This window comes from Gossypium hirsutum, chromosome D12 (assembly GCF_007990345.1).
Source record: "Gossypium hirsutum isolate 1008001.06 chromosome D12, Gossypium_hirsutum_v2.1, whole genome shotgun sequence".
Taxonomy (NCBI): domain Eukaryota; kingdom Viridiplantae; phylum Streptophyta; class Magnoliopsida; order Malvales; family Malvaceae; genus Gossypium; species Gossypium hirsutum.
In genome coordinates, this window is record NC_053448.1 from 61,476,610 (window position 1) to 61,489,909 (window position 13,300).

At 39.1% G+C, this 13,300-nt stretch overlaps 1 non-coding gene across 1 annotated transcript; it reads left to right on the forward strand.

Moving 5' to 3' along the window:
* Window positions 1-13,228: 13,228 nt before the first annotated feature.
* Window positions 13,229-13,300, forward strand: TRNAC-GCA (transfer RNA cysteine (anticodon GCA)). Its single transcript has one exon. It is a non-coding gene; the product is annotated as a tRNA-Cys (tRNA).

The window sequence follows — 13,300 nt, forward strand, 5'->3', positions numbered from 1 at the left end:
AGCCAATGTAGCTAAAGCGTCGGCCATCTGATTCTCGTCTCGTGGGAGATAACAAAAAGTGATGTCGTCAAACTCCTCAATCAATTCTAGGACTATCCTTCGGTAACTAATCAATTTAGGGTCTCTTGTTTCCCATTCGCCTTTGAGCTGATAAATTACCAATACCGAATCCCCATATACCTCAAGTACCTTGATTTTGCGTTCCATAGCCGCGCGGATTCCCATGATACATGCTTCATATTCCGCCATGTTATTTGTGCAATCAAAATCTAGTTTACTGGTGAAAGGATAATGATCACCGTTTGGAGATACCAAGACTGCCCCAATCCCGTTGCCCATGGCATTTGAGGCTCCGTCAAAATTTAATTTCCAAGTATTGCCTTCTTGTGTGCTCGCTTCAGTAGTTGCCACATACATCAATCCTCGTTTGGGAAGTCAAAGTTCAAAGGCTCATAATCGTCCAGGGCTCTACTTGCTAGAAAATCTGCTATCGCGCTCCCTTTTACAGCCTTTTGATTCACATAGGTTATGTCAAATTCAGATAGTAGAATTTGCCATCGGGCCATCCTTCCGTTTAGAGCAGTTGACTCCATCATGTATTTCAAAGGGTCTAACTTTGAGATTAACCAAGTCGTATGGTACAACATGTATTGTCTCAATCTCCGAGTAGTCCAAACCAATGCGCAACATAATTTTTCAATTGGCGAATATCTCGTTTCGCATTCAGTGAACTTCTTACTGAGATAATAGATCGCTCTTTCTTTTCGTCCTGACTCATCATGTTGGCCGAGCACGCACCCCATGGAATTCTCAAATACTGCCAAGTATAGTATCAGTGGTTTGTCAGGGCAGGTGGCACAGTACTGGGGCGTTGGACAAGTAATGTTTAACTCTTTCGAAAGTTTCCTGGCACTCCTCATCCCATACACCTGGATTGTGTTTCCTAAGAAGCGGAATATGGGGTCACATTTCTCAGTTAATTGTGAAATGAATCGAGCGATGTAATTCAGTCTTCCTAGGAAGCCCCGAACTTCTTTTTGAGTACTTGGCGGAGGTAATTCTTGTATGGCCTTAACTTTGTCTGGGTCAATTTCAATTCCCTTTTCGCTGACTAAGAATCCTAGCAGTTTTCCTGATCTAGCCCCGAAAGTACACTTGGCTGGGTTAAGTTTTAGCTGGAACTTTCTTAACCTCAGAAACAGTTTTCTCAGAACTTGCACGTGTTCCCTTTCTGTTCTGGATTTTGCGATCATGTCATCAACATAAACTTCTATCTCTTTATGCATCATATCATGGAATAATGCTACCATGGCTCTCTGATACGTTGCTCCCGCATTTTTCAATCCAAAAGGCATCACTTTATAACAAAACGTCCCCCACATCGTTATGAATGTGGTCTTTTCCTTGTCTTCAGAAAGCATCTTAATTTGGTTGTACCCGGAGAAACCATCCATGAAAGAGAACAGTGAGTATCCGGCCGTGTTGTCTACCAAGGTATCGATATGAGGCAGTGGGAAATTATCTTTTGGGCTGGCTTTGTTCAAGTCTCTGTAGTCCACACACATTCGCACCTTCCCATCTTTCTTAGGAACAGGGACTATATTGGCTACCCATTCTGAGTATTTGACCACCTGTAAGAAACCAGCATCGAATTGCTTCTTGACTTCTTCCTTTATTTTTAGCAAGACATCAGGCCTCATCCTTCGAAGCTTTTGTTGGACTGGTTTGCATTCTTCCTTTATAGGCAATCGGTGCACCACAATATCAGTACTTAAACCTGGCATATCTTGGTAGGACCATGCGAAGACATCTTTAAACTCTTGAAGCAACTCAACAAGGTCTCGCCTTGTTTCCTTGGCAATGCAAGCGCCAACTTTTACCTCTCTGCCCTCTTCTAAGATCACGACTTCTACTGATTCCTTATAGGGTAGAATTTGTTTTTCTTCTTCTTCCATCATTCTTAACAAATCCGGAGATAAAACGCTGTCTTGGTCACCTTCAAAATCTTGAGGATTATCTATACTCATGTCTTGCTCAAATAGAGACTCTGAATTAGTAACAGAGTCGCTCATCTCGTTGATATCTGAAGACCTGTTATTGGAACAAATGGAGGCCCAAATAAAAGAGTCTAAGAATACTTGTATGCATACTATGATTATAAAGGGAATGAAAAGAATGAAAGAATATTTGCTCAAGATGAAACTGAATGATAAGTTTTCACTGAAATTAGATTTTGGACATGTGCCTTTTACAAAAGATTCTTATCACCCCCAGGCTTAGGGCAACAAGTGTTCTGAATATTACTCTGAATTAGTTCTAAATGTTACAGGGATCTCTTCTGCAGTCCAGTTATTCAAAACACTTCCAGGTTTGCAAGGACGAATGCCTGATAAATTCCTTTCCACCCTTTCTTCCGCGGATATGGCATTGATGTCCAACCTCTCAATCCTTCCTTCTGTAACCTCATCCTTCTCTTCAGGGTAGACAATTCCCTTGAAACAAAAGTCTTAGATATATGGGGAAAGGTTATCGGCCCCCACTTGGCTTCTATCCCGCTCAAATGTGCTCTTCTCTTTTCTTGCTTTCTCTCATCTCTTTCCTCCTTTCCACCGCATTAGGCTTATATCCCAAACCATAACGGTCCTGTTTGCTAACCAGGATCGGTACTCCGACCCTTCCCTGGAGGTATTTTCCCAATCCTCTTCCAGGCAATGCTCCCTTTCCCATCGTTAGCTGTAAGCTCATTGACGTAGCTTTGGATATCTTAGGCTCTGGGATTTTGCTCATCTCGATGACAAATGTGGCATTTACGAATTCCAATGACCGGAATGAGCATTCTATCGCTTCACTATCAGCCTCTATGTATGGCATATCATCGGTGACTGACGCAATGATGTCTTCTTCTGCACCTATAGTCACCAATCGACCCTCCATCACCAATTTTAACTTTTGGTGAAGTGACGATGGTACAACTCCTGCAGAATGGATCCAAGGCCTCCCCAATAGGCAATTGTAAGATGGTTTAATATCCATTACCAAAAAGTCTACCTCGTATGTATTTGGACCAATCAATAGAGGTATCTCGATTCTCCCCATCACTTTTCTCTCAGTGCCATCAAATGCTCTCACTATATTTTGACATGATTTCATGTGAGAACTGTCCACAGGTAACCTGTTTAATGTGGACAGGGGTAAAACATTCAGGGCCGATCCATTGTCCACGAGTACTGCCGGTAGTATACACCCCTTGCAACGGGCAGTGATGTGCAAGGCCTTGGTAGATCCCATACCACCTGGCGGGATCTCATCATCGTTGAAGAAGATGAAATTATCGGCATTTATATTGTTAACCAGGCGATCCAATTTGTTCACTGAGATATCTTTAGCGACATAGGTCTCATTTAGCACTTTTACCAACGCATTACGATGTATCTCTAACTTAGAAGTAACTCGAGCACTGAGATGCGAGCGGGTTGCTTATGCAATTGTTCCACCACGCTATACTCGCTATGCTTCAAGAATTTTAGGAATTCTCTAGCCTCATTTTCGGTCACCGGTGTGTTAATTTGCGGTTCAATTCCGGTCGTCTTCGTTTTATTTTGTTCAACCGCCAAGGCTTTTCCTTTTATAGGTTCCTTTTTGTATTTCCCAGGTCGTAACGTTTTCCACTACGCGTATAGAAACCTGCGTCATTACCCTCTTCTGAAGCATTTATCGGGTTCTCCTCTCCCGTGATCATCACATTGCAGTCGTAATTCCAAGGAACCTTTTTGCTATCCTTGTAAGGAAAGGCTACAGGTTTTTGGATTATGACCCTTGGCACCAATTGTATTCCGGATCCTGTACTCGTTGGCCTTGAAATAATCACCACTGGGTGATTTGGGGCCTTTCCCGTAGGCCCCTCCTCCGAGGCATAAACTTCTCCATTTTCAAATCCTTTGATCTCTTCATAAAATTCTAGCTCTTTGTTGTCCATCAGATTTTGCACCAAGGCCTTGAATTCAGTGCAGTTTCGAATGTCATGGTCTTCTTCAGCATGAAACTCGCAGTACGTCTTTGTTCCTTCGGGCCTTTCTTTTAAATCTTGTTTGATGAGACCTCCTTCTACCATTTGTCTCCAGACCCAACTCAATGGGGTTTTTATCTCTGCAATGTCGGTTTTGATTCTCTTTTTCTCACCTTCGATTATTGCGTTTACCCCTTTACAGCATGGTTAGGTAACGGATTTGCTGCTACGTTGGGTCCTAATGGGTCGTCAAACTTCACAATCCCCATCTTAATGAACTTTCCACCGCCTTTTTAAACCCAGTACAGTTCTCAATCGAGTGTCCTGGTATCCCTGCATGGTATTCACATTGGGCATTCGTGTCATACCATTTGGGATATGGAGGTTGCATGGGCTCGAGATAAAATGGAGATACTATGTGTGCATCAAATAACTTCTGATACAGTTCCCCGTATGTTATTGGAATGGGCGTGAACTGAAGTCTCTCTGTGTTAGTCCTTGTGTTGGGCCTTGTGTTGGGTTCCTGCCTCGAGGGGGCTAGGTGACTAGTGGTTATCATTTTTGGAGGGCCAACGGTAATCGGTTTTGAATGGCTCTTGCTATATGTGCTTACGTTGTTTACTTCGCCCTCCTTTTTCCTTGGGGCTGGTCTTTTGAAGCGTTCTCCCGTGTCGATTTTACCGCTCCTTACCGCGTTCTCAATCATTTCACCGGACATTACCATATCCGAGAAGCTCTTGGTAGCACTCCCCAACATGTGGTTGATGAACGGGGCTTTCAAAGTGTTGATAAACAACATGGTGACCTCTTTTTCCAAAAGGGGTGGCTGGACTTGTGTTGCCACTTCTCTCCATCGTTGGGCGCACTGCCTGAAATTCTCGCTAGGCTTTTTCTCCATGTTTTGTAACGTAATTCGATCAGGTGTTATATCCGTTACATGACTGTATTGCTTCATAAAAGCTTGCGCCAAGTCTCTCCATGAACTAACTTTAGCACGACTCAGTTGGTTGTACCATTTGGCTGCAGATCCGATCAAACTGTCCTGGAAGCAGTGGATTAACAGCTGATCATTGTTGACGTATCCTGTCATTCTTCGACAGAACATAGTTATATGAGCTTCAGGACAACTAGTCCCATTATATTTTTCGAATTCCGGCATTTTGAACTTAGGTGGGAGTACTAAATCAGGGACCAGACTCAGATCCTTGGCGTCAACCCCGCGATGATAGTCGATGTTCTCCATGACTCTAAATTTTTCCTCTAACCATCTACATCGGTCCTCCAGCTGTTTTGGCAGGTTCATTCTTGTTTTTTCTGTTTCTACCACGTCATCGAGGTCCGGGACCACAGGATTAGTGGGATTATCCCCGGGATTAGAACCCGAGCCCATTTGAAAATGCACTGGTACCGAGGCACTAGCCAGACATTGAGGTCTAATGGTAACCGGTATCCTCTGTGGGTACACCTCTGGTTGTGCTTGGATGTTAGTTGGGGTAAAACCTGGAGGATAAACAGGGTCATCGTGATCCTCCCCAGCATCAACTACGGGGTCTTTTCCTTTGTTATTCCCTCCAGCCAATAACTGCTTTAATTGGTTCATCACAGTGTTCTGGGATTCTAACATGTCCTGCTGGATTTTTTCCAGTCGTTCATGCATCTGATCTTGCATCTCTCGTTGCAACTGTTCCAATCTTTCCATCCTTTGATCCATTACTTTTGTTTGGCGACGAGTACCGTAGTGATATTTGATTAGATTTTTGTTGGTTTCCAGGGTAACTGTCATAATTTAATTTTATTAGGGTCATTTTATGAAACTTACTGCATATGATGTAATGCAAATGTATGAAATGAATGCAAAAAGAGGCATTGATTCGAATTCAATTTCATTAGAAAACTCAACTAGAAAGCAAATTTCTTTACATAAAATAAATTACATATACGACTTCGCCTTTATACCCAAGGCCTTAACCTTCCTAAGAAGCCAAGCTAAATCTCGACCTCGGCTTGATTCTGACTCATATTTTAAACTCAATACATCGGCCTGAACTGCTAATGTTTGCAGATGATCAGCCACTTCCCGCACTTGAGTCACAGCTTCGCCCATAACGTAATCTCTGTCTCTAATCTGCCTTTGAGAATGATGGAATTGCTCTTGCCATTGATCATTACTCCTCTCAAGAAGCTCCATTCGTAGCTCAGAATTGTGTAATGCGTCCTCAAGCTCCTCTACCTTTTCCTTCAGTTCTTCGATCTTATTTAAGCTTGCTCTTAATTCGATCATGGAGTTGCGACTACGGTACGAGTGAAGTGACTTTTCTAGCTCTGCCACCTTGGCCTTTAATCCTGCCTTCTCATTTCGGCACTCTAACAAACTCCTTTCCAAAGCGTTTTCTCGAGCTCGAGCATCCTGAAATTTCTTTTCCCACTGATTGGCCCTATTCTTTTCCTCATTGATCTCTTGTCGCCACTGCTTGACGTTTTGCCCAGACCGACAGTTCTCATCGACAATCGCAGCTTCTTGTAATCTGTTTTTAGACTATCCAAATCCTCTTCAGCTTTGTTCTTTCCCTTCCTTAATTTCTCGGCTTCTAGCTTGTGGATATCGATGTCTAATCCCAAATGCACTTTTTCTTCTTCTAACTGTTCTATCCTTTTTCCCAACTCAGAATTCCTTTTCTCAAAGTCTCGTTTGATGATCTCTAATTCTGACGGAACTACTTGTAGATGCTCTTCTATAGACTGAACGCAATCTTCCCTCGGTTTAGGGATGTTGTCATTGACTCTTTTACTCCACCACCCATAATATTCTGAAGTTGCCATCGCTCCTATGGTAAATATTTTCATTCGGTGAACCTGTTTCCAAGCGTTAGATATTTCTCGAGTTTTTCTCTTGTAGTTTTCATCCTTATAAGAAAACTCACATTGAGCCAACCCTTGTGTTGCTGGTATGAACTGTCTCGATCTATATTGTCTTAATACGAGTAAAGGGGCATAACCGACAGCTCCCCAAATTCCGAGTAAAGGGACCCAGTCGAAATCACCACATCGATACAGGATCTCGTCGGGTACCATCCAAGGAGCTTTCCATTCAACGTCATCCTCCTGAAGATTTTGGAGAATCGTCATCCACTTCTCTTCCGTGATGTCGTCTCGTCTTGGTGTAGCAACTTGTTCCTTCAACGGGGAATAACCTTCTGAGAAGACTCGATAAGAGACATTCTCCATCTTCCAAAAGTGACTATGGAACCACACCAATAGTAGCTGTGCGCATCCGATGAACCTTCCCTCCCCTGCTCTTCGACATACACTTAGAGATCTGAAGGTTTCTGCTAAGATTGCCGGGATGGGCGTGACTCCCTTACTAAGCCGATCGAACAAATCAGAGACGGCCTCATCTACGTGCCCTAAAGCTCTAGGGAAAATTACCAAACCATAGATACCTAGAGCGAAGACATCCACTCTTTTCTTCACATCGGGGTGTGCTAATACTAAATCTCGCAAGCTTTTCCAAGGAACGCATTTACTGTCTCCCTTCTGTTGGATCCGGGCAGCGACCCACTGTTCGCTCATCCCTGTAATGCTCATCAATTTTTTTAATAATGTTGGGACACTAGCAGCTCTAGAATAGGCTTTGTCAATTTGAATCTTTGGACACCGAAGCAAGGTCGTATATTCTTCCACGGTGGGCACCAAGTCCACTTTTCCAAAAGTGAAACAACTGTAAGCAGGATTCCAAAACTGGGCTAGGGCTCGGAATAAATGCTTGTCCACTTTGACACCAAGTAGGTGAGGCAAGTCCCCGTAATCACAGTAAAACATTTGCTTGGTCCCGTCGTCCCATTGATCCCATATTTCCTTCATTTCTCGCAGATCATTTTGGACTACGCTGATACGGGTGAAGTCCCATAACTCTGATACGTACCCTTCTGCAAGACTATCGCCCTTCTCTCTCCACATCGTCTCAGCCCATAATCGTACAGCTGCATTGTCTTCTATTTTATCAAGAAACCTCTTTTCCATGATAAGCTTTCTATCTATATTGAACGTGAATCGACACCTCTTTTGAAATGAAAATGCCATGCAATCACAAACAAAGCAAATTAGATCTAGGATTTAAAGTAAACAATAATAAATAAAGCATCTATTCGGTAAGCACTAGGGTCTAGAATAGCTCTATCTTGGTGGGTTCTTATGGCTCGCTATGTGTGGTTTGGTTCTAAAGTGAGGGTACCTGAACCAGCAGATTCCTCGATCCTCACCCATTATAGGCTCATATGGACCGAGTTAAGTTCAGGGGAATACATTTCCCTATGGCCATGCGGAGATGAAAATCTCACGAAGACATAGGTACGGATGTATCCCGGAAGCGATTCACTATCCCATGCGGAGGTGAAAACCTCACGAGGGCGTAGTTTCTCACTCCCACTTAAAAGGTGTGACCAACGGTCATGCAATGGAATGTGCGGAGGTATAAAATAAAATACAGAACACGATAAAAATGTAACTCAAAACAAAAGATGAGAGGATCGTAAATTTAAATCGAATTTTCAACTTTCGACAAAAGACAAGAAATAATCAACACGTGGCTTGACTCTCTTGTCGTCCCCAGCGGAGTCGCCAAGCTGTTGACACCATTTTTTTGGATGAAAACGGGGTCGACTTGGATTTAAAAAATGAAAACGGGAGTCGCCACCAATCCCTTTTTTGACGAGGTGTGATCGGGTCACCTCAAAAAGTGGTTGTTTTTATAAATGATTTAATTTTATTAAAACAACGATTTTGGTCTACGAAATCCAGAAAAATGAGTTCGGGAGCCGGTTACGCACGAGGAAGGATTAGCACCCTCGATACGCCCAAAATTGGTACCTAGTTGATTAATTAGTGTCTTAGTGTCGAAAATTAAAAATTTGAAGAGTTTTTTTTAAAAATGCGATCCTTAAAAGAAAATCTGATATCATGAATTGAAACATAAGATTCTCTTGTTCCGAAGGAATATCACATCCAGCACGTTAGGACACGATACTCTAACCATCGAAACCAAGATCACCTTATAGTTTAATGAAACCATACTTTGAAGCTTTAAGAGGATATTTGGCTATTTAGTCAAACGAGAAATCGAAACCCAGCACGTTAGGGCACGTTTTCTCGAGTTCCCAAACGCGAAATATTGCCTTATTTAGAAAAATTTTCCTTTTGGTGTTTAGTGTCAATGCTTGACAAACAATAACGAATGCGACAAGGTGAGCAAAGTAAAATGAGTAACAACAATGCAATAGGCAAAATGAAATGACGAGGCGATTACATAAACAAAGCATACAAATAAATAAATAGAACTAACGTTTTAGAAAAAGCACAAGTGTACATGGATAAATAAACAAACACCAAATAACAACGATGACAATGAATACAATTATGTAAAATATATATATGTGCATGTATAATTTAAAACCATAAAATAAGAAATATATATAAATTACAGAATATGAAAACATGGATAAGTACGTATATATATATAAAATCGGTAAATATTATAAAAAATGTAAATGTGTATTTATATATTTACAAATCGTGATAATATAAAATATATGTATGTGAATTATAAAATATGTGCAATATACAAAAACATTTTTAAGAGTATAAAATATATAAGTATGTATATGATGTAAAATATGCATAAATATATGTAAGTATATAAGAATTATGAAATGTGAAAAAATATATTTAAGTAGGTATAAGTACGTATATCTATATATATGTGTAAAAAATATAATATTAAAAAAGGGGGTATATATATATGCGTAATATATATAAATACATATATAATGTAATGTTAAAATATTCACATAATATATATAATAATAATATTGAAAACATCTATTAATAATAAATATATACTTATATGTATTAAAGATATATTCATAGATACGAAAACATAGGTAAATATATACATAAGATGGTATAGAAATATGTACATGGAAATGTATAAGAACTATATCTAACTACTATATGTAAAATATATTAAAATAGAGACATAATATACGTAGATAAATACATATAAAACAAATATGTGTAATATAATTTTAGGATATATGTGTAAATGTATATATTTAAAGAATGCATAGGTGATATACAAATATACTAACAAAATAATGATATTAAACCCTTAATAATACTACATAACATATACAGGTTAGTATTAAGTAGAATAACAACAATAAAATAATAAAAATATAATAATAGTAACGTTAATAGAATATATTAGTATAAATAATATTGAAATTAAAATAAAATAATGATGAGAAGCAAAAAAGGGATGAAAATCGAAATAAAAAAAGGTTAGGGGCAATTTTAAAAAGAAATATATAAAAGAGAAGGACCAATTGGAACACGCTAAAACACGGGAAGGATTAAAAGTGAAAATATCCTGGGCCCATAATACTAAACTGGATCGTGGATCAAAGTGAAGCAACGCATGAATTAGCGAGCTAAATTTTAAAACATAAGGGAGGGAAATTGGGGCGCAAATTGAAGGTTGTGCGCAAGGGAAGGATTCAGCGCGCAATTTCCCCATTCACACAACATGGCGCAGATCCATTTTTCTATTCGGGCCCACGCGCGGACCCTTATGGTCATGGGCAGCACTGTTTTGTATTTCAGACCATTTTAAACCATTTTTCCCTTCCTTTCCTTTCAAATACCCATCCATTTTAACAAAAACCAGCAGCCTTGAAATTAAATTTGCTAGGGTTCCTTTTACAAGCGGCTGAATCTCTATCGATTTGGTGTCCAGCGGCGCACAAAACAATTCCTGATTCTGTTGTTGTAAGTATTCGACCATGCCTTGAGGAAATTAGTAAGTATTTTTCTTTTTTACTTGAGAAAAAATAAAACTTCAAATCTCATACATTTTTTAAAAAAACGAAGAAAGTTCATAAAATAGAGATTCAACACCCCTTGACCCCTCTCCCCTACTTTTGTATCTTAAAGTATTCGGGATCTCATTGGAGTCGATTTACCTACTAAAAGACGATCTAAACCAAACAAAAAGAAAAAAAAAGAAAGAAAGAACGAAAGAAAACTTGAGATTACCCTTGCAAATTCTTAATTGCTTTTTTTTATATTTCTGTGTGTGTATATTCTGTGTGCGTCTGTGTTCGTGTTCCCCTTTTCTTTTATTTACTCTCGAAATAAAAAAAAGCAAGAAAATAATCACAAAGAGAAAGCCCAGGAGATTTAGATCGGAGAAATCACCTTCCAATATTGCTTTTTTTGTATTGCCTATTGTGTATTCGTTCGTAAAAAATATATATCCCCGAAGAGAGAAAAAAAGAAAAAAAAGAACCCCCTTGTTGTTCTTGATTTTGGCTTTTAAAGCCGATTCATTTCTCTTGTTTTTTTGTTTCTGTTTTGTTTATTCTTTGCCCCCATCCCTCGCATGCTGCTTTTGCCGTTGTTTCTGTCTCTGTTGCAGGTCGTGGGCGTGGTGGACGAGGGGGTAGTGCGCCGCTATAGTGGAGCAGGGTATGGGCAACGGCGGTAGTGCGTAAAGTGGCCGATGGTTGGCCTAGGGGTTCGGCAGCACACCTGGGGGCTGAGTTGCGGCTGAAAAATTTTGAAATAGTTGGGCTTGTTTTGTTTAATGGGCTTTAGGGTTTTTTTTGGATTAGGGTAGGTTAGTTATTGGGTTTTGGGGATGGCCCAAAATTGGCCTGTACAGATAGATATACTTTATTTACAAATGTGACAACAATAATTAAAAGGAAAAAAGGATTTGATCGTCAAAGTGGACAACCTAGTAAAGCAAAAAACTAGAGTTCAAATTGTCATATCAGTAAGTAAAGAATGGAGAACAAAGAGACCCCACAAGCAAGGGATCGAGGGAACAGATCGATGTAAGTGTATCAGCAGGAGATCGTGCGGGGGCAGGACATGTGCCAGTGGTGTGGACCGGTGGGGGATGAGTGTGCCAATCCAATCATGTTTCAAGAATACTAGTCACGTCATTAAATCTCGACGAAACTAAATTTTAGGGACCAAAATAAATCTAGTTGCCAAATTTAGGTATTAAAGTGAACAAATATATATATAAATACTAAAGTGAACTAACTGTTAAGTTCAGGGGTTAAAAATTATATTGTCCCTTTGGAAAACGACAAACCAAGATCCAGCGTCTGCTAGCTTGGACCGAATAGCAGGCTCTGAGTTAGGCCGCAATATTTTACCCAACTAATTAAAAACCCATGATTTTGTTATGCTCTTGCTTATATTAGTGCAATTTTTAAAAAGAAAAAAGAAAAGAAAAGCACATTGTTGACAGATTTTAAAAATATTTTTTATTTAATTAAGATTGGTTTATAGAATCGATATCCTATTTTTCTTTTTAAATATTTTTATTTTCAACTTCGAAGGTGATAATATTTTAAAATAATACAATGCAAATTAGGAGGGATGATGCATGCGTGAATATATCCAAATTCATCGTCAGTTTTGTCTCAAAAGCTCACATGTATGAAGAAATTCAACAATTAGTTATTATATTTAATTGTAAATATATTATTAAAGATAAACGTGAATACGTTCGGGTATTTACAAGATAAGCGTGAGTTTAAAGAGTACTTACTTTATTAGAATTTGTATTTTAGACGAATTCTGATGCTTATGTCAATAAAAAAATGGATATTATGAAGAAAGTATAGTATTTGAGCTTAATAAAGAAAACGACGGAGAAAAAAGAGAACCCTCGAAGGAGAATTACCCTTGAATATATATCTTGGATCCAAAAATAATTATGTTCTTTATTACAACTCTACAAAGCTAATAGCTTCACAGGAGGGGTTGGTTTGTACTAGACTATATATTACTATTTTTTTTTATAGTTCATGTTCGAAATTTATGACTGACCTTCTGTCATTTTCAAGTTTAAAACTTTCAACGTTAAAATTGAAACGTGTCTTACCATTGCACCCAACACTTATTAGTTATATATTGTTATATTTGATACAATGCTTATTAATTAAATACTGCTATATTTTCTTGCAACAAGCTTCCTTTATTTTTTTGAAATTGGAAAACCTATTGCTTTCTATGTTGTTATTCCCTAGCGATGATGAACCAAAGAAACAAGTTTGAGAGAGACCAAAAAACATAAAAAAATATATATCATGTGTCAAGTGTGCTTAACATTTGCTATATATAAATTATTTTTAACTCGTATACCAGCTTGGGTCCATAGCTCAGTGGTAGAGCATTTGACTGCAGATCAAGAGGTCACCGGTTCGAACCCGGTTGGGCCCT